The sequence below is a fragment of the Bos grunniens genome, chromosome 3 (genome assembly GCF_055505025.1).
Source record: "Bos grunniens cultivar Pamir isolate PY7600 chromosome 3, Bosgru_T2T1.0, whole genome shotgun sequence".
NCBI lineage: Eukaryota > Metazoa > Chordata > Mammalia > Artiodactyla > Bovidae > Bos > Bos grunniens.
This window is the reverse complement of record NC_141167.1, coordinates 67,749,030-67,774,476: the sequence shown is the minus strand read 5'-3', so window position 1 is coordinate 67,774,476 and position 25,447 is coordinate 67,749,030. Positions and strand designations below refer to the sequence as shown.

General features: G+C 37.7%; 1 protein-coding gene across 2 annotated transcripts in view; it reads right to left on the bottom strand.

Annotated features, from left to right (window-relative positions):
- The window catches only part of LRRC8C (leucine rich repeat containing 8 VRAC subunit C), a 97,983-nt gene that overhangs the window by 42,718 nt on the left and 29,818 nt on the right, over nucleotides 1–25,447 (bottom strand). The window contains exon 2 of one of the 2 annotated variants that reach the window (XM_086391078.1): nucleotides 15,747–16,016. The exons of the other annotated variant lie outside the window; for it this stretch is intronic. The gene's annotated coding sequence lies outside the window, so the exon portion shown is untranslated. The remainder of the gene's footprint in view (nucleotides 1–15,746; nucleotides 16,017–25,447) is intronic. 2 annotated transcript variants of the gene reach the window in all.

Genomic DNA, 25,447 nt, shown 5'->3' with positions numbered 1-25,447 from the left:
TTTTCCAAATGCTGACAAATTATACTTAGAAATCACATTCATTGAAATCACTAATGCTTTCATCAGAAAATTTTTTAAGTAACTGGAGCCTGTCAAGCTCATGGTGGTGTATAAATTTTCCAAAATTCTAATCATCGCTTGAAAGTTTGAATTTTGTTTGTGGCAGCAAATATTATGTTCTTCTCTTTGAAATGTCAAGCTCGCTTCATTCATTTTGAGAAATTATCTTCCACATACTCAAGTTTGAATATCAGTTGTTTTATTCAATTAAAAATTGTACATTATGATAAAGTGGCTAATTCAACTTTCAATTCAAATAAAGATTTCCCTCGAGATACCTACCTACTGTACTTGGAATTCAGCAGACGTGCTTTATGTATTCTTCCCTTTCATCACTTCATGTATTATTACAATATGTAGTCAAGGGTCAAGAGCTATTAAAATAATAATTTTTATGGATTCAACCAGGACATTAAATAAAACTGGCATTTTTTTCTTTTAAGTTGTAAATGTGTGCCAATGAGGTATATAGTAGAATTTGCTGCCTCCACCTTGATTCACACTAAGATGACTTACCCACCAGTGATTTTGTACCATCAGTGAAAAATGCAAGAAATATCTTGGCATTAAAAACTAGTTTTGATCTTGTCAGTTCAGTTCAATTCAGTCACTCAGTTGTGTCCGACTCTTTGTGACCCCAATGACTGCAGCACGCCAGGCTTCCCTATCCATCACCAACTCCTGGAGCTTGCTCAAATTCATGTCCATCAAGTCAGTGATGCCATCCAACCATCTCATCCTATGTCGCCCCTTTCTCCTCTCACCCTCAATCTTTACCAGCATCAGGGTCTTTTCAAATGAGTCAGTTCTTTGCATCAGGTGGCCAAAGTATTGGGTTTCAGCTTCAGCATCAGTCCTTCCAAAGAGTATTCAGGACTGATTTCCTTTAGGATTGACTGGTTTGATCTTTGATCTTGTGGACCCTCTAAAAATGTGTAGGTGACTGGTGTTCCACAAACCACACTTTGAGAACCACTGAGGTAGAGGTTCACCGTTCCTTCATCTGTGGCTGGCCTTGAAAAAGCAAAGGCCTAGGGCACTCATAACGGCGAGGCTCTGCCAGTCCTCATTGGCATCATTTTCTTAATGTGGAAAATAAAGACAAACTAAGCAATCTAGGAAACTTAAGTATCATCTACTGCTTCCTAATACTGGTACAGCCTAGTTAAGAGGGATTGTCAGAGGAAACAGTCAAGGTGAAACAGACTTTTAGAGTTATAACTCTACTCTTAATGTCCTTAACCTCTTTAGGGTAAGTGTGTGTATGTGCATGTGGCATGCACATGCCCTTCCTTATATGTATGTACACACATACTACATATAAATGTATGTGGACACATGTATAATACGCACATATAGACTTCATTGTTTTAACATAACACAAGGCTTAAAGCCAATATCCAGTACAGATTTAATCCTTGGAATTATTTTTGATGCAAATAAAAAAAAAGGGGGGGGGAAGAGAGGAAATATAGGAATTGACTTAAAACCTCTTGACTTAAAACTAAAGAGAGGGTGAAGGAATCTTGCACTTGCTTAACTGAAAAAAAATTTTGTGTTCTTTCACCAATTTAAGTGCTTTCCTCCATTTTCTATTTCAATATTTTAAAAACTTTTTACAGTGTTGTGTTGGTTTCTGCCATACAACAGCGCAAATCAGCCATAATTATATATACGTTCCCCTCTCTCCCTAACCTTCCTCCCCTCTTTGTGCATTACAGTGACAACACAATTTCTCTCTCATTATCATTGTACTTTCCAAATGATTTGTGACATTTTTAGAGTTATCATATCAAGTTGAAGAAGCCACTTCTGAATAAACTGCTAAGTTTACATAGTTTTTTCCCCTAAAGATCAATCAGGATAATTCTATTTATATTTTTTTCCTATTTTAGAAATATAAATGATTATATTAATATTGCTTCCAACTCTAATTTCTAACTTACTATGTAAGATTTTTGCTTATCTGATAATGCCTTTAGAAACATGGCATTTCAAATTAAATCAAAAGATTCTTGTATCTAATCAAAAATATATAAACTTTTACATTGTTATATATTTGCCTCTATATCCTTTTGCAGAAATCCATTTGCATTACTTTTATTAAAAATACTTCTTACTAAAACTAGCCAGTCCAGGTTCGATGCATGACACAGGGTCTTCAGGGCTGGTGCACTGGGATGACCCTGAGGGATGGGATGGGGAGGGTGGGGGGAGGGGGGTTCAGGATGGGGAACACATGTACACCCATGGCTGATTCATGTCAATGTATGGCAAAAACCACTACAATATTGCAAAGTAATTAGCCTCCAATTAAAATAAGTAAATTAAAAAATACTTATTACTAAAACTCATTTTAAAGGCTTCATTATTCATAAAATGTTACCTCTCAAAAATATACAGATCTATAATCCTTTTTGTAAAGAATATTGGTAAAGTTAGTTGCAAATCCAGAGTTTCTTTCTTTCATTTATTTGGTTCTCCCTGAAACAATGTCTTCTTCTCCATCTCAGGAGAGTTTTAATATCTTCTTCTCAAGAATTAATTATACAGAACAAATTGTACTCTATTTATTACCCAGGACTTTAAGAATATCAAATATATTCTACTCTGATTCAAATCTGATTGCTAACACTGTTTTCCAATGGCTATTAGGTGGGTATATACTACCAGTGCTTTGTCTCACATTTTTCTGGCAGTTGGAAAATAGCATTAGACATTAGACAGTATAGTACTGCTCAAGAAAACAAGAGCCAATTCCAAGTGATCCTAGTAATCACATCAATAGCACAGTGAGTGGCCCCTTACAAAAATGAGTGTTAAAAATTCAATAATTCCTGAGCACAACAAATGTGACTTCTACAGGAAAGAAACCCACATATATAATTCATCTGTGTGGCTAACTAAAGCTAATGGTCAGTTCTCAGCCCTCACCTTACTTGCTCTATCTGAGGCATCTGGTATAAAATGACATTCTCTTCTTGGCTTTCAGGATGCTATAGCCTTTAGGTTTTCCTCTTGTTTTCCATGCTGTTCCTTCTTTAACTCCTTGACCTCTGGCCTTGATGTGCCCAGTGTTTAGTCTTTGGTCCAGTTCTCTTCCCTACCTCATTTACTCCCTTGTGAGCACATGAAGTCATCATGCTTTAAATGGTGGACCCAGCTGCCAACTTGGTATCACCATCTGGACACCCAGTAGACACATTAAACTCAGGATGTCTGGAACCAACTCCAGTTCCATTTCCTTATCCCTACCTCTCCTATCCCTGGCAAAGCCCTGTTCCTCTTGCAACTTTCCTCCCTTGATGGCAACTATGTCTATCCAGTTGCTTAGATCAAAATTTTTGGAGTCATCCTGAGTCTTCTTCATCTCTTACATCCCACATCCCATCTGCCAAAAATTATACATTCCTTAATGTATTGTCTGTCTCCCCTAAAAGAATCTAAGTTTCATGATGACAGGAATTTTCTTTTCAATTTTATTTTGTATATTGATGTGTCCCAGCACCTAGAAAGTAATGCTTGACATATGGTAGGCACTCAATATTTGCTGAATAAATTACTGAGTAACTAGTAATTCTGATAAAGATAGGAGGGGTGATTGCCTTTTGGTTTGGAAATAATGATTATAAAAGCAAAGTGGGTGTCTAAGTATTGTCACGGGAGGAACATCCCACGGTGCAGGGCCTTGACACTGGCACAGCCAAGGCCAGTGCAGAGAAGTGCAAGACAGAAAGAGCACAGGAATACCATGATTTATTTATGGGTTCTTTCAGCAGTACCAATAAAAATAAAGTCATCAGAATATGTTCAAAACATCAATTATAAAACGAATTACTTTTCCTTTAGCAATGCAAAGATGGAAATAAAAAACAGGACAAAAAGCCAGATTTCCTAATTATATAAAAGTGATTTATTTCTCTCTTAGGAGAGCATGACTCTGGATTGTATTTTACTCTGCAATTGCAGTATACATGATAATTTTTTTTTAAAGAAAAATCCACTAAAGAAAACCATGATTATATGGTTCTACAGAAATCTATTTAATTGAAAGAAACTCAGAGGTGGGTTATAACTGTTCAGAGAATCTGAAAGGCTCTTTCAGAAGTCATCCACTCCATAACTCTCATTTTATGAGTAAAAACTTGAGTGGAGAGAGATTAGGTGACTTGCCCAAGGAACACAGCCAGTGGTGTCTTGACTTCTAATCAAACCTTACCCCTTACTCTACAGCTTTTAGTCAATAATACATCACACTGATCTGAATGCAAAGAATCTAAAATATATACTAAGAAACAAATGGCTTAAATAGAATTTCTTGTTTCATGTCTCTCTTTGAAAACATAAAATGAAAAATAAACTATTATTAATATACTTAAAGGATTCTTAAGCTCTAGTGCTCTTACAGTCCCATAAATGAGAACTTTAGACTCAGAAGGCAAGTTGATCTGACAACGCAATGGATACTTTGGTACTATCATCTCCTTGAATATTTCCATGATGTCATGTGTTAAATTAATGGCCCAATCACATTATTTGGGAAGCGTTCAAAATGAGCTTAACCTGTTTTTCTAAGAGTGGTAGGGAACAACAATTACTCCTTGGGGACTTCCCTGATGGTCCCGTGGCTAAGACTCCAAGCTCCCAATGCAGGGACCCGGGTTCCATCCGTGGCCAGATCCCAAATGCTGCAACTAACAGTTCTCACACAGCAGCTAAGAGATTGCAACTATTAATAAAAGATCCCCATACTGCAACAAAGACCCAGTGTAGCCAAATAAACAAAATTATTTTAAACATTATTTTAGTTGTCAATTAAGATATAACATTTTTCTCATTATATCCTTCCCATATTTAAAGAAAAACCCTTTAATCACTGCTTCAGACCGTATATCACAAGGCTATTGCTTTACACACCAGTATCCACAGTTATCTTTAGCATAGTCATAAGTTTTTAATTTACTAAAATTTTGTTATGTACTATTATCAGTAGCTTATTTTTCTCTCACAAGCATATTTCATTTACTTGTGTACTTGCTATAAATAATTATAGCATTATAAGAAATATATATTAAAATGTACACTAAAAATATAAAGTTTAAGGTATGTCAAGCACTGTATTAGGTGCTGGGTGAATAAAACAGACAAAGTGCCTGCCTCACCCCTGTGTACACTTCTAGGAGAATGTGCATTAAACAAATTCCCGTGAGAGCATGAATTGTAATTGATCTTTGATTACTGTTTCCAGTGCCAATGGTGCATTTAAAGAGGTTGCTGTTTTTATTTCACTGAGGACAGGATTTATATCTTGTTGATCTTTGTATCTTCTAGAAAATAGCACAATGTCTTAGAACAGACCCTCAACACATTTTTGTTAAATTCAAAGAGGCCTAAACATGCAAACATAGTCATAAACAGACACACACACCCAAATGAGCACTTTGTAGTTAAGACAATTCTTCTACTGTTATCCTCTCTTATAGCTTGATACTGCAATAAGAGTGAGACTATTACCACATAGCTTCACAATCATTGAATAATGATTATTCAAAGTACACCCACTACTGAAGAAACTGTTTGAGAAGAGAATGAGAGTCAGGAATAATTTATAATTTCAAAGTTAAGGGTCATTGGAAATTTAATGTACGATGTCTGTCACTAGTTACAAAGAGGATATATCGATCGATGATGACTTCTTAAGCACCAGTCAGTATCCAATGGCCATGTTTTGTGATTCCCTTATCAGAACATTAGTCTATTAAGAAACAAGTGACAGAAACAGATCCAAACATAAAAGCCTTATTTACAATATAACAGTTTAGAATACGGCATTTATAAATCTTGGTGAGATTTTTACTTCTTTGGAATTTTTGTCAAAGAACTTCAGCTACATCTAAATGACACTAGTAATTATTTAATGTTTATTCTGTACATTTGAAGTAAACTCAGAAATTTTTTCCAAAAATGAGCTAAGTGATCTAATAGTTTCTTAAAACCTGACCATAAAAGATTATCATCAAATGTTATTCATTCTCTCCCTCATCTCTGTTCTAAATACACCTAAAGTCTCTCTGAGAATTAAGGCTTCAGCTCTCTGCACCTCACTGCTCTTCTCAGTCACCTCTTCATTCCACACTGTTTCCACCTTCCTTAAACCAAAAATAGTCTTCCAGGATGTTAGTGTATACTTGACCCTCACCCCTATCCCATAGGATTCTAAACCCCTGAAAAGGCTGTCAGTTAAGTTCAGTTCATTTGCTCAGTTGTGTCCAACTCTTTGCGACCCCATGAACTGCAGCACGCCAGGCCTCCCTGTCCATCACCAGCTCCCAGAGTTCATCCAGACTCACGTCCATCGAGTCAGTGATGCCATCCAGCCATCTCAGCCTCTGTCATCCCCTTCCCCTCCTGCCCCCAATCCCTCCCAGCATCAGAGTCTTTTCCAATGAGTCAACTCTTCGCATGAGGTGGCCAAAGTACTGGAGTTTCAGCTTTAGCATCATTCCTTCCAAAGAAATCCCAGGGCTGATCTCCTTCAGAATGCACTGGTTGGATCTCCTTGCAGTCCAAGGGACTCTCAAGAGTCTTCTCCAACACCACAGTTCAAAAGCATCAATTCTTCGGCACTCAGCCTTCTTCACAGTCCAACTCTCACATCCTTACATGACCACAGGAAAAACCATAGCCGTGACTAGACGAACCTTTGTTGGCAAAGTAATGTCTCTGCTTTTGAATATGCTATCTAGGTTGGTCATAACTTTCCTTCCAAGGAGTAAGCGTCTTTTAATTTCATGGCTGCAGTCACCATCTGCAGTGATTTTGGAGCCCCCAAAACTAAAGTCTGACACTGTTTCCACTGTTTCCCCATCTATTTCCCATGAAGTGATGGGACCAGATGCCATGATCTTCATTTTCTGAATGTTGAGCTTTAAGCCAACTTTTTCACTCTCCACTTTCACTTTCATCAAGAGGCTTTTGAGTTCCTCTTCACTTTCTGCCATAAGGGTGGTGTCATCTGCATATCTGAGGTTATTGATATTTCTCCTGGTAATCTTGATTCCAGCTTGTGCTTCTTCCAGCCCAGCGTTTCTCATGATGTACTCTGCATATAAGTTAAATAAGCAGGATGACAATATACAGCCTTGACATACTCCTTTTCCTATTTGGAACCAGTCTGTTGTTCCATGTCCAGTTCTAACTGTTGCTTCCTGACCTGCATACAAATTTCTCAAGAGGCAGATCAGGTGGTCTGGTATTCCCATCTCTTTCAGAATTTTCCACAGTTTATTGTGATCCACACAGTCAAAGGCTTTGGCATAGTCAACAAAGCAGAAATAGATGTTTTTCTGGAACTCTCTTGCTTTTTCCATGATCCAGGGGATGTTGGCAATTTGATCTCTGGTTCCTCTGCCTTTTCTAAAACCAGCTTGAACATCAGGAAGTTCACGGTTCACATATTGCTGAAGCCTGGCTTGGAGAATTTTGAGCATTACTTTACTAGTGTGTGAGATGAATGCAATTGTGCAGTAGTTTGAGGATTCTTTGGCATTGCCTTTCTTTGGGATTGGAATGAAAACTGACCTTTTCCAGTCCTGTGGCCACTACTGAGTTTTCCAGATTTGCTGGCATATTGAGTGCAGCACTTTCATAGCATCATCTTTCAGGATTTGAAATAGCTCAACTGGAATTCCATCACCTCCACTAGCTTTGTTCGTAGTGATGCTTTCTAAGGCCCACTTGATTTCACATTCCAGGATGTCTGGCCCTAGGTCAGTGATCACACCATCGTGATTATCTGGGTCATGAAGATCTTTTTTGTACAGTTCGTTTGTGTATTCTTGCCACCTCTTCTTAATATCTTGTGCTTCTGTTAGGTCCATACCATTTCTGTCCTTTATAGAGCCCATCTTTGCATGAAATTTTCCCTTGGTATCTCTAATTTTCTTGAAGAGATCTCTAGTCTTTCCCATTCTGTTGTTTTCCTCTATTTCTTTGCATTGATCACTGAAGAAGGCTTTATCTCTTTTTGCTATTCTTTGGAACTTTGCATTCAGATGCTGTGTTTCCCCTTAAATGGCTGATATCATTCAAATGTAATTTAGACAAGATTTCAGTTCTCATCAGTCTCCACATCCAAAAACCAAGTCTAGATTTCAACTGAGTATATCTGTAGTGATTGTTTTGAAGATGATGTCTCTCTTCCTTCAAAGGGCAAAAAGAGACTGAGGTTTATCTCCAGTTCACTTTTCCCCCTTGAATAAAGAAAGCACAACAGTTCTAAGCAGCTGAAACACCATGAATATATAGCGCAGGCCAGAAAATTCAAACAAAACAAGTGCCGGAAGCCATCTACCTGGAAGGCGACTTTCTGAGGAAGGGACGGGGAGGAGAGGTGGAGAGGACAGAAACATTCCTGCTTTCCAGAACATTAAAGCTAAAGTTTTTTGCTTATTTTTCACCAAATAGAGTAGATTGAAAAGGCAGGGGTCACCTTTTATTTCATATTGCTTGCTCTGGGGCCTAAAAGGCTCAATAGTTTGTTGAGTTAAATTCCTAATGATTCTACAGGGGTTGGTGGCAGGGGGCTGGGGTAGGGGGGAGTGGGGGACTTGCCTTTTCTGTTTCAGTAGAAAGTCTGGTGTGTTTTACAGTTTTCACACACATAGATGGTCTGGAACTTATAAAAAACAGAGCGCCAATCAAGAGTGACAGGGAACTTAAAGTAACTTGTTATCAAAACTTTGCCACTAAGCTCTTTTTTTGTTGTTTAATAGGGTAAAATTTTAAATTTCCAGCCATGTTAAATACAGTAGGAGCCAAAGCAACACTCCTCAGTGAACAAAGAGATTGATGGTTAAAGTGAGAGACTGAAAGACTAGAGGATTTATAGTATCATTGTTTTTATCATCTTTTTTATTAAACTCATCTTTATAATAATCCACCATTCACAATTTCCCTTTTTAAGATCAGGGAACATGGTAGGGTTGTTAATAGCAGAAAAATATTAAATGCTGAGTAAATCTCTTTTCAAGAAAGTTGTTCTCAAGAAGTCAACTTTTGGTTTGTCTTTTCTGTTGGCTGTGCTCAGTAAGATCCATGATGGAACAAAGAAGTTCAGATCTTCCAGCCTCTGGGGAGGTAGGTGGGAACTATAGGAGAAAATGACCAGAATCTTACTGTCAGACTATTAAAACTACCTGGAAATTGGAATATTTGTTTTTACCCATACAGCCAGTAAACATTTAATGCAAAGTTTTGTGCTTGAAAGAAAAATATCTGTTGGGTTTGGCTCTAAAGTTAACATATTGATTTAATGGCTCCTCTTTTCCAAGTTAGACATTATATGAGTTCCCCCTTCCAATTCTTTTCTCACAGCAAAGCTAAATAAAATCTAACATGATGATATTCAACTTTCCTCGAGTCTCACTTCTGGAAGCTGACAAAGGCCATAAGAAGTTTCTGTATATGAAGCCTCTAGGAGAATATGGTCAAAGTCTACTTGTAGACTCTCTCAGTCAGACCAAGACTGTGCCAAAAATCTAAATGAAAAAAAAAAAAAATACAGAAAATATAAACCAATTCATTAAAATACACCTGTTTCTGAAGATAATATATTCTTAACCAAAAACAAAATAGAAAACATAATAAAAAATTGAAATCATTCCAAGCATCTTTTCTGACCACAATGCAGTAAGATTAGATCTCAATTACAGGAGAAAAATTATTAAAAATGCCAACATATGGAGGTTGAACAACACGCTGCTGAATAACCATCAAATCACAGAAGAAATAAAAAAATGCATAGAAACGAATGAAAATGAAAACACAACAACCCCAAAACCTATGGGACACTGTAAAAGCAGTGCTAAGGGGAAAGTTCATAGCAATACAGGCATACCTCAAGAAATAAGAAAAAAGTCAAATAAATAACCTAACTCTACACCTAAAGCAACTAGAAAAGGAAGAAATGAAGAATCCCAGGGTTAGTAGAAGGAAAGAAATCTTAGAAATTAGGGCAGAAATAAATGCAAAAGAAACAAAAGGGACCATAGCAAAAATCAACAAAGCCAAAAGCTGGTTCTTTGAAAGGATAAATAAAATTGACAAACCATTAGCCAGACTCATCAAGAAAGAAAGGGAGAAAAAGCAAATCAATAAAATTAGAAATGAAAATGGAGAGATCACAACAGACAACACAGAAATACAAAAGATCATAAGAGACGTCTATCAGCAACTATATGCCAATGAAATGGACAACATGGAAGAAATGGACAAATTCTTAGAAAAGTACAACTTTCCAAAACTGAACCAGGAAGAAATAGAAAATCTTAACAGACCCATCACAAGCATGGAAATTGAAACTGTAATCAGAAATCTTCCAGCAAACAAAAGTCCAGGTCCAGATGGCTTCACAGCTGAATTCTACCAAAAATTTAGAGAAGAGCTAACACCTATCCTGCTCAAACTCTTTCAGAAAATTGCAGAGGAAGGGACACTTCCGAACTCATTCTATGAGGCCACCATCACCCTACTACCCAAACCTGACAAAGATGCCACAAAAAAAGAAAACTACAGGCTAATATCACTGATGAACATAGATGCAAAAATCCTTAACAAAATGCTAGCAATCAGAATTCAACAACACATTAAAAAGATCATACACCATGACCAAATGGGCTTTACCCCAGGGAGGCAAGGATTCTTCAATATCTGCAAATCAATCAATGTAATACACCACATTAACAAATTAAAAAATAAAAGCCATATGATTATCTCAATAGATACAGAGAAAGCCTTTGACAAAATTCAACATCCATTTATGATAAAAACTCTCCAGAAAGCAGGAATAGAAGGAACTTACCTCAACATAATAAAAGCTATATATGACAAACCCACAGCAAACATTATCCGCAATGGTGAATAATTGAAAGCATTTCCCCTAAAGTCCGGAACAAGACAAGGGTGCCCACTTTCACCATTACTATTCAACATAGTTTTGGAAGTTTTGGCCACAGCAATCAGAGCAGAAAAAGAAATAAAAGGAATCCAAATTGGAAAAGAGGAAGTAAAACTCTCACTGTTTGCAGATGACATGATCCTCTACATAGAAAATCCTAAAGACTCCACCAGAAAATTACTAGAACTAATCAATGAATATAGTAAAGTTGTAGGATATAAAATCAATACACAGAAATCCCTTGCATTCCTATACACTAATAATGAGAAAATAGAAAGAGAAATTAAGGAAACAATTCCATTCACCATTGCAATGAAAAGAATAAAATACTTGGGAATATATCTACCTAAAGAAATTAAAGACCTATATATAGAAAACTATAAAACACTGGTGAAAGAAATCAAAGAGGACACTAATAGATGGAGAAATATACCATGTTCATGGATCAGAAGAATCAATATAGTGAAAATGAGTATACTACCCAAAGCAATCTGTAGATTCAATGCAATCCCTATCAAGCTACCAATGGTATTTTTCACAGAACTAGAACAAATAATTTCACAATTTGTATGGAAATATAAAAAACCTCAAATAGCCAAAGCAAACTTGAGAAAGAAGAATGGAACTGGAGCAATCAACATGCCTGATTTCAGGCTCTACTACAAAGCCACAGTCATCAAGACAGTATGGTACTGGCATAAAGACAGAAATATAGATCAATGGAACAAAATAGAAAGCCCAGAGATAAATCCACAAACCTATGGATACCTTATCTTTGACAAAGGAGGCAAGAATATACAATGGATTAAAGACAATCTCTTTAACAAGTGGTGCTGGGAAATCTGGTCAACCACTTGTAAAAGAATGAAACTAGAGCACTTTCTAACACCATACACAAAAATAAATTCAAAATGGATTAAAGATCTAAACGTAAGACCAGAAACTGTAAAACTCCTAGAGGAGAACATAGGCAAAACACTCTCTGACATACATCACAGCAGGATCCTCTATGACCCACCTCCCAGAATATTGGAAATAGAAGCAAAAATAAACAAATGGGACCTAATTAAACTTAAAAGCTTCTGCACAACAAAGGAAACTATAAGCAAGGTGAAAAACAGCCTTCAGAATGGGAGAAAATAATAGCAAATGAAGCAACTGATAAAGAATTAATCTCAAAAATATATAAGCAACTCCTGCAGCTCAGTTCCAATCAAAAAATGACCCAATCAAAAAATGGGCCAAAGTAAACTAAATAGACATTTCTCCAAAGAAGACATAACAGATGGCTAACAAACACATGAAAAGATGTGCAACATCACTCACTATCAGAGAAATGCAAATCAAAACCACAATGAGGTACCATCTCATGCCAGTCAGAATGGCTGTGATCCAAAGTCTACAAGCAATAAATGCTGGTACACACTGAGGAAACCAGAATTGAAAGAGACACGTATACCCCAATATTCATCGCAGCACTGTTTATAATAGCCAGGACATGGAAGCAATCTAGATGTCCATCAGCAGATGAATGGATAAGAAAGCTGTGGTACATATACACAATGGAATATTACTCAGCCATTAAAAAGAATACATTTGAATCAGTTCTAATAAGGTGGATGAAACTGGAGCCTATTATACAGAGTGAAGTAAGCCAGAAAGAAAAACACCAATACAGTATACTAATGCATATATATGGAATTTAGAAAGATGGTAACGATAACCCTGTATGCGAGACAGCAAAAGAGACACAGATGCATAGAACAGTCTTTTGGACTCTGTGGGACAGGGAGAGGGTGGGATGATTTGGGAGAATGGCATTGAAACATGTATAATATCATATATGAAAGAATCGCCAGTCCAAGTTCGATGCACAATACTGGATGCTTGGGGCTGGTGCACCGAGACGACCCAGGGGGATGGTATGGGGAGGGAGGTGGGAGGGGGGTTCAGGATGGGGAACACGTGTATACCCGTGGCAGATTCATGTTGATGTATGGCAAAACCAATACAATATTATAAAATAATTAGCCTCCAATTAAAATAAATAAATTTATATTAAAAATAAAAAAAAATAAAATAATAAAAATCTGCTGTACAACAACATCAAAAAAATAAAATAAAACTGGGGGAAAAAAAACAAACTTCTATTTCCCCCCTCCAAAAAAGCGAAGAGTGAAACTAGGTGGTGCTATACATTATTTGATTGCAAAGGCTGAGTGTTGTGTGGGGCTCTTGAGAAGTCACCACAAAGGAGATACCAGCAACTACAGCAGGTCCTTGTGGTGCTAACTCTATAATGGGGATGTTTTGTTAATTTCTCCTCACTTTTCAGACTCCTGTGCCTCCTGCAGAGTGGGTTTCTAGTACTGCTTACTAAGGGAAGCCAACCTTGGTCTCCCTGACTAGGTCAAATCCAGCTCTGCAGGCTCTTACAGCACTGTGGATCTCTCTTGTGGCCCCCGTCACAGGCACCATTTCCCATTCATTTATTTGGTTTCCAAATGAATGTTGGTCTCCATTGTTTTCCCAACACCTAACAGTTTTGGCCCATAACAGGTGCTCAATATATGTTCATCAAACAAATGAATAATTCATTAAAAACAAAGTTCCAAAACAGTTCCCAGTGTGAAATCTCAGATTTATTCATTTAAATACTTTGTCAGCAAAAGGAAAAGAGAGAGAAAAATTTAGAGCCCATCAGCTAACTAGAAATGAGACCCAAAACAGTGCCCATCTTTACAGACGAACTGTCTAGTATTTTAAAATCATTTACTCACAGTCATTATTATTACTAAGAAAGATGGCTTGGGGCCAGATGAGGTCTTCCTGAGAAAACTATCTCAAAGATACTGAGTTCTGTCAAATGTACTTTTAAATGGTTCAGAGACCTAGAAAACAAGATACTAAAGCCAAGTAATACATGAACTTGTATGTTGACAATTAGTTATCTAAAGCATCTAGTTATTTAAAGCGGTTTTGTTCAAACAACCTCATCAATAGGATGAAAAGGTAGATTGAGGATGCTTGAAAGGAACAAAATTGATTCAAGAGTTGTTAAATTGGGAAGTTTTCATTGTTAATCACAAATACTGAAAAGCTATGTAGAAAAGACAATCATTTATTTAAAAATTGCCAGTCCAGGTTCCATGCATGATGCTGGATGCTTGGGGCTGGTGCACTGGGACGGCCCAGAGGGATGGTATGGGGAGGGAGGAGGGAGGAGGGTTCGGGATGGGGAACACATGTATACCTGTGGTGGATTCATTTTGATATTTGGCAAAACTAATACAATTATGTAAAGTTTAAAAATAAAATAAAATTGGAAGAATAAAAAGAATAAAAAAAAAATAAAAAATAAAAATAGATTTAGAAGGAAACAGTGAGGAAGAAACAAGTAAAAAGTTATTTTTAAAAGTCAAACATTTCCACTTTGTTGTACAGCAGAAACACAATATTGTAAAGCAATCATACTCCAATAATAAACGTTTTTTTAAAAGTAAGCCTAAAAAAAAGAACATCAAACATTTCAAAGCTGAGAGAGTTCTGGAAGTTCTGAAGTAAAATGGGATTTAGGAATGAGTGAATGATATTTTGGGTAGCTTAGGGCCAACGGAAAAGACAAATTTATGGAACAACTGTGGGTATTTGTTTGTTTTTACTCGTCCTGTAATGTTTAATCCTATTTTCAGATGACCCATGTTAAAAACTTAACAGACCAATGTTCTAGGGCCTTAAAAAATGGTTATACAGACATAAATCAAAATTGTTTCCAGAAAAACAAAATAAATGTCTATTCAACAAAGGAACAGAAATTAGTGAGAAGATAAATTGGTTTATTTCTACTCAGTGTTTTTAGATATGAAAGATGTATTTTTGTGGGAAAGAAGTGGGATTTAGGGGGATAAGGTGTCAAAAGCCACAGGATTTTGATTCATCTTTCATCTTTCTTTTCTGGAGGCTGAGAGAGGGATATATTATCATTAGAGATAGCTACTCCAGAGGCACAGAGTTTTTCAAAGATAGATGCAATGCCTTTGAAAAGCTTTATTACATCCCTTGCACCTACCACACACAGTGCCTGGCAGCTATTCACTCTTTCTACAGGTTCCAGAGTAGCTTTTATTTGCAGGGTATTGAGCTCACTAATGTGGATATACCATTGATTAAGACAGACATAACCTTTGTCTGATGGACCATATATGATGGTGGAAAGACATTCAGTGAAAAAAAAAAAAAGAAAACATGACATACCATCATTTAATCACAACTGTGACAGGTACAATGAAGTGGAAGTTTAAGATCCCCTGGTAGTGAATATATGGAGGTACCTGAGATACTGGGGGTTTAGGAAGTGACACCTGCATGAAATCAGGAAGTAGAGGTAGGAATAGTTACTCTGGTAAAGTTGGAAGGGCAGGGCCAGGAGAACATCCGGGCAGAATGAAAGGTCTACAATGTGATCTCTTTTGTTCCCCCTTGAGACGTTTACTTTGCCCTCCATCACTTATTAGAAAGGTTCTGTTTATTCAAATAAGGTTGAACTTGATATTTTCTATCTCTGGAGACAATGAGGGTAGGGGTAACCTGAGCTGGTTCAGATTCTGTGAGACAGAGGGAGTCCCCAAGTTACATGTTCCTAGACTGAAAAGGGCAAAAAGTCACGAGGACTTCCCAGGAGTCTTTTTCTAAGGTGGCAGATATGAGGACCAGAGGCTGCTCTTCTCACCTGCATCCATCCAAATGTGCACCAGCCTGCAGAGTAGCATCTCATTCAGCATCTCTCTAGAACTCCTCCTGTGGAGCCGACTTCTGAGTCACACAGGAAATTCAGTCTTTAGTCAGAGGAGAGTCTCCTTTAGTCTGTTTTACTTTTTTCTCCTTTCCTCCCTTGGGTAGAACCTTCTTCCTTCCACTTCTTTCTTCCTATTCCCTCCTTTTTCCTCCCTCCCATTCTCTCTTCCAACATTTGTTATCCAAACACATTCTGTGTCAAATACTGGGGATAAAAGAGAAATAAGAAGTGATAGTTGAGTATGTGCTCTCAAGGAGACTCAAAATGTTATCCCTTCATTTTGCTCCTGAGCTCTTTGCATGGATTTAAACCCAAAGGGTTTCTGTGAGCCCAACCTGCATTAGGAAGGAAACATACCAACTAACCATTTAACCTCTGCAGGTAGTTTGCCAAGAGACCTGCCAGCGAAGGACAAAGATATAAAAACAGGCATGAAATTGTCCTGGGATGAAGTACAAATAAAAGTGGAAAAAATAGGTACCTTAAGTTTGACAATCTGAACTGGAATAGATTGAGATAGATTTTTGCCATACAAATTCTTCCAACTTGCTATTCAAAATCCAAGAACCAAATACATTTGGGTAAAAGAGACTATTTATTGAATATTTCTATCCATTAGTTATTTTTGTAATAGAGATATAATTGACATATAACACTGTCTTACTTTTAGCTGTATAACATAATGATTTGGTATACTGATATTATATATTGTGAAATAATTACCAGAGCAAGTTTAGTTAATATCCATCACCACACAATTACAAATTTTTTTTTTCTTGTGATGAGAACTTTTAAGATCCACTCTCTTCACAATTTTCAAATATACAATACAGTCTTGTTAACTACAGTCACCATGTTGTCTGTTACGTCCCCAGAATTCATTTATCTTATAACTGGGTACTTTTCAAACCACTTTCACCCATTTCAGCCACCACCCTTTACCCTCTGCCTCTGGTAACCACCAGCCTGTTCTCTGTATCTGTGATTTCATAGATCAGCTTTTTTTTTTAAAGATTCTACATTTAGGCGAGATCACACAGTGTTTCTTTTCCTCTGGCTCACTTTTTTCACTTAGCACAATGCTTTCAAGGTCCATTCATACTGTTGAAAATGGCAGGATTTCTTTTTTATGATTGTATTTCATTGTATATATTTATAGCTACTACATTTACTTTATTCATTCATCCATCAAAGGACACTTATGTTGTTTCTCTTTTGGTTGTTGCAAATACTGCTGCAATGAACACGGGGGTACAGATATCTTTTCCAGCCAGTGTTTCCATTTTCTTCAGATAAAGACCCAGAGGTGGATCATATGGCCATTTTTAACTTTTTGAGGAACTTCCATACTGTTTTGTATAGTAGTCTTGCCAGGGAAATCCCATGGACAGAGGAGCCTGGCAGGCCACAATCCATAGGGTCACAAAGAATCAGACACTACTGAAGCAATTTAGCATGCAAGCGCATACCAATTTACGTTCCTACCAACAGTGCACAAGGATTTCCCTTTTTCCATATTCTAACCAATACTTGTTATTTCTCATCCTTTTGACAATAGGCCTTCTTTTTAAAAATATAACTTATTTGTTTTTGGCTGTGCTGGGTCTTCGTTGCTGCACGGGCTTTTCTTCAGCTGAAGCGAATGGGAGGTACTCTCCAGTTGTGGTGAACAGGCTTCTCATTGTGGTGGCTTCTCTTGTTATGGAGCATGGGCTCTAGGGCATGAAGGCTTCAGTGGTTGTGGGATGTGAGCTCAGTAGTGGCGGCTTCCGGGCTCTAGAGTACAGGCTCAGTAGCTGTGGCACACAGGTTTAGTTGCTCTGCAGCATGTGAGATCTTCCCAGATCAGGGATTGAACCCATGTCTCCTGCATTGGCAGGCAGATTCTTTACCACTTAGCCATGAGGGAAGTTTGATAATTGGCATTCTAATTGGAGTGAAGTGAGATTTCATTGTGGTTTTGATTTGCATTTCCCTGCTGATAAGTGATGCTGAGAACATTTTTCATGTGCTTGTTGGCAATTTGTATGTCGTCTTTGGAAAAATATCTATTCAGATCCTCTGCCTATTTTTAAAAATTGGATTGTTTGAATTTTTCTATTGAGTTGTATGAGTTCTTTATATTTTTTGGATATTAATCACTTATATATGATTTTCAAGCAATTTCTCCCATACCATATGTTGCCTGTTCATTTCTTGATGGCTTCCTTTGCTCTACAAAAGCTTTTTAGTTTGATGTAATCCCACTTGTTTATTTCTGCTTTGGTTGCCTTTGCTTTGGGTATCAAAAGCTCACTGCTAAAACTGATGTCAATGATCTTATCCCCTGTATTTTCTCCTAGGAGTTTTATGCTTTCAGGTCTTTCTTATATTCAGGTCTTTAACTCATTTTGAATTGATTTTTGTGTAAGGTATACCATAGTGTTCCAGTTTCATTCTTTTGCATGTGGTTGTCCAGTTTTCCCAACACCATTGATTAAAGAGACAATCCTTTCCCCATTGTATATTCATCTTTTTTCTTAAACTGCTATTTTTTTCTGGTGAGAAAGTTCATAGGCTTTTTCTAATCCCCACTGGGATTTGTAATCCCCCCAATACTTAATCACTACACCGCAGTACGTCTGCTATTATGATTATAGAGAAGCAGAAAATGTGTGTGTAAAGAAGTAGCTGCAGGAATTAAACCAAAAAAAAATAGTAAGAACATGAATGAGTCAGCATGAGGGTATAAAAACTTTAAAAGGTATCAACTTCAAAGAGAAAATGAAATTATTTGGGTTGCCCTAGTAACACCAAGATAAAATGTGGAAGTGAAAATACAGGATTTAACATTAGGAAAACCTTCTTTGGCACTGAGATCTCTCACATCATGGAATGAGCTTTACCATGGCAACAGGCGAAAAACATGTAAACAGATTAAAGAAAGAAAATATCCAAGGGAGTGGAAGCACAGTAATAAAGACTAAGCTGGTCTAATAAATAATCTGTACCTTTCTTTTAACTCACAGAATCAAATAGGGGAAAGCAAAGTGTCTGCAGGGATCAAATGAGACTTTTCTCAGTGACATGTGATCTTAAATGATTTTAAAAGTTCAGTTTAATGCATTACTTTCACCCACTTATTTTCTCCCCAAATGGTACAGAATCTCTCACCCAGTCTAGAGCTCTGGTTTTATTATAGGAAAAGGCAAAAGAAAGAAAAACAGAAAGAATAGGTTACATTTTCCATGTCAAATCTCCACTTTTAGGGAAAAGTTATGTCCCTGATGATTAAAGCAAGAAGAGACATTCATATTAATGCAATTCTTGAGCATGAAAGGATTACTCTAGTGTTCATGGCATAGCACTGAGGTCAAAGTACCTGGGTCTGAATCCTGGCTCTGCCACTGGGGAGTTGGGTGACCATGAACAAGTTACTCAATCCTTCTGCTTCCTTAAAATAGGGAAAAGGATGGTATCTTCCTTCACAGAGTTTCTGGGAAGTATATAAAAGGTAATTCTGGCAAACACTAATTGTTATTCTAGGTAGGAAATTAGCACTCAGATATGACAACTGCTAATATTACCAATAGAGCTAACAATCCAATTTGGTAAATGTGATAGGGAATTTACTATGAAGAATAAGAATTGCTTGGCATTTATGGCCTTCAGCTCTAACTTGAGGTATCACACTCAAACAAATCTTTATAAAACAAAAAAACAAACTGAGAGCTCACCTTTTTTAAAGGGGAGAGGAAAGGTGTAACAATGAACATTTAATATTATTATGCCTACTACACAGCAGGTATTAATCAAGTTTTATCTGCTGAGCTTCCACATTAAACCCATGAGGTAAGGTATTATCTTAGCTCTTCAGAAGAATAAATGTGCAAGAGCGATGAAATGATTTCTCCAAGGTTACAAAGCCTGTGAGGGCAAAGCAAAACTTCCCACTCTGCTCTGTCAGATTCCAATGTTCAGACTCATTCCACTTCGCGAAAGAAGTTTTTTAAGTCTCTAACAACCTCCTTAATGGGAAATTCAGCCTTGTCATCCATTGACAAAAACTCCTATTTGGGGAGTTAGCTATTATCTGAGGACTAAATCCAGGGCAGTCAGATTTGTGACTAGCATCCAGTTGTCTAAGATCTGGCACTGTGAGAGACATACGGTCTGAGGAAAGATCTTTTTAAATTTTATAAAGGACTCAGTTTCTCTTAAGGGAGTAACTAGTATGGCACTGACACTTCTGTTGTAAATAGCTAGCAAAACCGAATTTTATCAGAACCACAGAAGGACTTCTATGTGATACTTTTGGTTACACCTATTTTTCATTTAATGGTAAACCCTTGGGTGGAGAACCTGCTGCTCTGCCCAGTCGCTTCAGTCATGTCTGATTCTTTGCGACTCCACGGACTGTAGCCTGCCAGGCTCCTCTGTATGAGGGATTCTTCAGGCAAGAATACTGAAGTGGGTTGCCAATGCCCTTATCCAGGGGATCTTCTTGACCCAGGGATCAAACCCACGTCTTCTGCATTGGCAGGCAGATTCTTTACCACTGAGCCACGGGGGAAGCCCTGGGTGGAGAATGAAATTCGCCCAATTTCACACCATTCCAGTCTCGTTTAGGGATTCTACATGTGACTTTCAGGAACTCAGTGCAGCAAAACAGCAAAAACCTTCTGTACTGAGAATCTGAATACTGGGAAACACATTCCAAATTAAAACAGAAGGACAGTGAATACTTACTTCCTTCTCATTGTTCTTATTCAAGTTAATTTGGTTGAGACACTGTTAACTGTCTCTTGCCCCTAGAAAAGCACCAGAACCTCCTTTTCTTGATGCTTCAGCAAAGTGTTTTGCTTTACTGCAGATATGCCCACAAAGAGGATTTGTTTTTTTTAAAAACATGGTTCAAGTGTTCATTGTCTTTTTTAAAATTATGATTCTGAATTTCTTGCTTCCCCATTTAGGTCACACGGGGGACAGAAAATGCTTCAGGTGCCATTTATGTAAAAAATTCCCATGGGTACTTAAAGTCTTATCCCAACATGTGGAGTTACAGCCTGAGTTCTGCCAACTAATTCTTAATGCTAAGACATATCCAAACAGGTGGACCACTCGGAGATTGTGGCTCTTTTAGGAGAATCTGACTTATGATGTGATTTTATGTCAACCTGAGTTCTAGGGCATATGATCCCTTAGCTTCATTTTCTTCATATCATCAAATACCACCTGCAGATACTTCTATTACTGTTCTGCTTTCTAGTAATATTTAACCTCAATTTTTTCATCCCAATTCCCCAAGTTTCCTTCTTTTCTAGTTTTCCCCAATATGAGTAACTCATGATGTATATGATGGATCAGATGTGGGGTGTGAGACAGAAGAAGATAACACCAAGATTTTTAACTTGAGACACAGAACGGACAGAGATGACAGTTTCTGAAGGAAACAACAGAAAGAGGTGGTTTGGGGGAGGGCATGAGTAATTTAATTAGAGACATACTATATATGAGACAGGGCTTCCCTGGTGGCTCAGACAGTGAAGAATCTGCCTGCAATGCAGGAGATCTGGGTTTGATTCCCGGGTTGGGAAGATCCTCTGAAGGAAAGAATGGTAACCCACTCCAGTATTCTTGAGAAATTCTAGAGAATTTCATGGACAGAGGACCCTGGCGGGCTACAGTCCATGGGGTTGCAAAGAGTCAGACAAGACTTAGTGATAAACAACAACAAATATGATACTGGAGAAGAGTAGAGAAATAACTCCAGAAAGAATGAAGGGATAGAGCCAAAGCAAAAACAATGCCCAGTTATGGATGTGACTGGTGATAGAAGTAACGTCTGATGCTGCAAAGAGCAATATTGCATAGAAATCTGGAATGTTAGATCCATGAATCAAGGTAAATCAGAAGTGGTCAAAAAGGAGATGGCAAGAGTGAACAATGACATTTTAGGAATCAGTGAACTAAAATGGACCAGAATGGGCAAATTTAATTCAGATGACCATTATATCTACTACTGTGGGCAAGCATCTCTTAAAAGAAATGGAGTAGCCCTCATAGTCAACAAAAGAGTTTGAAATGCAGTACTTGGGTGCAGTCTTAAAAATGACAGAATGATCTCTGTTCGTTTCCAAGGCAAAGCATTTAATATCACAGTAACCCGAGTCTATGCCCCAACCACTAACGCTGAAGAAGCTGAAGTTGAATGGTTCTGTGATGACCTACAAGACCTTCCAGAACTAACACCAAAAAAGATGTCCTTTTCATCACAGGGGACTGGAATGCAAAAGTAGGAAGTCAAGAAATACCTGGAGTAACAGGCAAGTTTGGCCTTGGAGTACAAAAGGAAGCAGAGCAAAGGCTAACAGAGTTTTGCCAAGAGAATGCACTGGTCACAGCAAACACCCTCTTCGAACAAACAAAAGACAACTCTACACATGGACATCACCAGATAGTCAATAGTGAAATCAGATTGATTATATTCTTTGCAGCTGAAGATGGAGAAGCTCTATACAGTCAGCAAAAACAAGACCAGGAGCTGACTGTGGTTCAGATCATGAACTCCTTATTGACAAATTCAGACTTAAATTGAAGACAGTAGGGAAAACCACTAGGCCATTCAGGTATGACTTAAATCAAATCTCTTATGATGATACAGTGGAAGTGACAAATAGATTGAAGGGGTTAGATCTGATAGAGTGACTGAAGAACTATGGACTGAGGCTCATAACATTGTGCTGATCAAGACCATCCCCAAGAAAAAGAAATGCAAAAAGGCAAAATGGTTGTCTGACGAGACCTTACAAATGCTGAGAAAAGAAAATAAGCTAAAGGCAAAGGAGAAAAGGAAAGATATACCCACCTGAATGCAGACTTTCAGAGAATAGCAAGGAGAGATAAGAAAGCCTTCTTAAGTGATCAATACAAAGAAACAGAGGAAAACAATAGAATGGGAAAGACTAGAGATCTCTTCAAGAAAATTAGAGATACCAAGGGAATATTTCATGCAAAGATGGGCACAATAAAGGACAGAAACGGTTTGTACCTAACCGAAGCAGAAGATAAGAGGTGGCAAGAATACACAGAAGAACTATACAAGAAAGATCTTCATGACCCAGATAACCACAATGGTGTGATCACTCATCTAGAGCCAGACATCCTGGAATGTGAAGTCAAGTGGGCCTTAGGAAGCATCACTACAAACAAAGCTAGTGGAGGTGATGGAATTTCCAGCTGAGCAATTTCAAATCCTAAATGATGCTGCTGTGAAAGTGCTGCCCTCAAAATGCCAGCAAATTTGGAAAACTCAGCAGTAGTCACAGGACTAGAAAAAGTCAATTTTTATTCCAATCCCAAAGAATGTTCAAACTACAGCACAATTGTACTCATCTCACATGCTAGCAAAGTAATGCTCAGAATTCTCCAAGTGAGGTTTCAACAGTACATGAACTGAGAACTTACAGATGTTCAAGCTGGATTTAGAAAAGTCAGAGGAACCAGAGATCAAGTTTCTAACATCCGTCGGATCATAGAAAAAGCAAACATCTACCTCTGCTTTATTGACTATGCCATAGCCTTTGACTGTGTGGATCACAACAAACTGTGGAAAATTCTGAAAGAGATGGGAATACCAGAACATCTGACCTGCCTCCTAAGAAATCTGTATGTAGGTCAAGAAGCAACAGTTAGAACCGGACATGGAACAGCAGGCTGGTTCCAAATTGGGAAAGGAGTATGTCAAGGCTGTATAATGTCACCCTATTTATTTAACTTATATGCAGAGTACATCATGTGAAATGCTGGGCTGGATAAAGAACAAGCTGGAATCAAGACTGCCAGGAGAAATATCAATAACCTCAGATATGCAGATGACACCATCCTTATGGCAGAAAGTGAAGAAGAACTAAAGATCCTCTTGATGAAAGTGAAAGAGGACAGTGAAAAAGCTGGCTTAAAACTCAACATTCAAAAAACTAAGATCATGGCATCCGGTCCATAACTTCACGGCAAATGGATGGGGTAACAATGGAAACAGTGACAGACTATTTTCTTGTGCTCTAAAATCAGATGGTGACTGCAGCCATGAAGTTAAAAGACGTTCGCTCTTTGGAAGTAAAGCTATGACAAACTTAGACAGCATATTAAAAAGCAGAGACATTACTTTGCCAACAAAGGTCTGACTAGTCAAAGCTATGGTTTTTCCAGTAGTCATGTATGGATGTGAGAGTTGGACCATAAAGAAAGCTGAGCGCCAAAGAACTAATGCTTTTGAACTGTGGTGTTGAAGAAGACTCTTGAGAGTCCCTTGGACTGCAAGGAGATCAAACCAGTCAATCCTAAAAGATATCAGTCCTGAATATTCATTGGAAAGACTGATGCTGAAGCTGAAGCTCCACTACTTGGGACACCTGATGGGAAGAACTGACTCACTGGAAAAGATCCTGATGCTGGGAGGGATTGCGGGCAGGAGGAGAAGGGGACGACAGAGGATGAGATGGTTGGATGGCATCACCGACTCAATGGACATGAGTTTGAGCAAGCTCTGGGAGTTGGTGATGGACAGGGAAGCCTGGTGTGCTACAGTGCATGGGGTTGCAAAGAGTCGGACACGATTGAGCAAATAAACTGAACTGAACTGATTAAGACATTTAAGGGGAGGGACGCCAGAAAGTCTGATATACTAGGCTAGATTTAGGAAAGATCTGGCCAGGAATATAAATTAGGGGCTCATCAAGGTACAGGAAGGGATTAAAGCCATGGGACAGGATGAAGTCACTAGGAAGTACAAGATAACTACCTAAGGACTTCCTGTAGCAAAGAGCGTTTTCCTACCAGATGTGAGATTGAATCACTCTCTTCCTTTAGGTTACTGTGAAAATGTCATATCATCATTATTATGATAATGTAACACTGTCTCTGGTGACCTTCTTTAAAATATTACTATTAACTTGCCACCATCAGTGGCACACTATCCCAGCAGTCCATTTTTTCATTCTCCTAAGTGACTTTTATCAACAGTATTATCTTTATCAGATGTACTACATACGGGCTTATCTATTTGTGTTTTGTCTTTCTCCTGCATTATAAGGTACATTTCCTAAGAAACAGGGACTTCATTTTGTTCACTTGTACCTCCCAGTGTGCAGAACAGTGCCTGGCACATAAAAAGGACTCAATAAATGGTTGCTGTCATAATGTCATAAATGAATGAATAATGAATATGAGTATACACATGTTTTGGAATTCTCTCAGTTGTTAAAAATGAACAGGTATACCTGTTTTATTGTACTTCACGAATACAGTGATTTTTACAAATTGAAAATCTGTGGGCTCCCAGCATTGTCAGATGATAGTTAACATTTTTTAGCAATACAATATTTTTAAATTAAGGTATGTACATTGTTTTTTAGACATAATACTATTGCTCACTTTATAGACTACTGTAGGGTATAAGCATAAATTTTATATGTACTGGGATACCAAAAAATTGGTGTAACTCATTTTTATCATGATATTTGCTTTATTGTGGTAGTCTGGAATCAAACCCAGAACATCTCCAAGGTATGCCAGTATAACAGAAATATTTACATGAATACCAGAATTTAGAGTTAGGCTTACCTAGTTTTGAAGAAGAGAATCACCAGATTTTT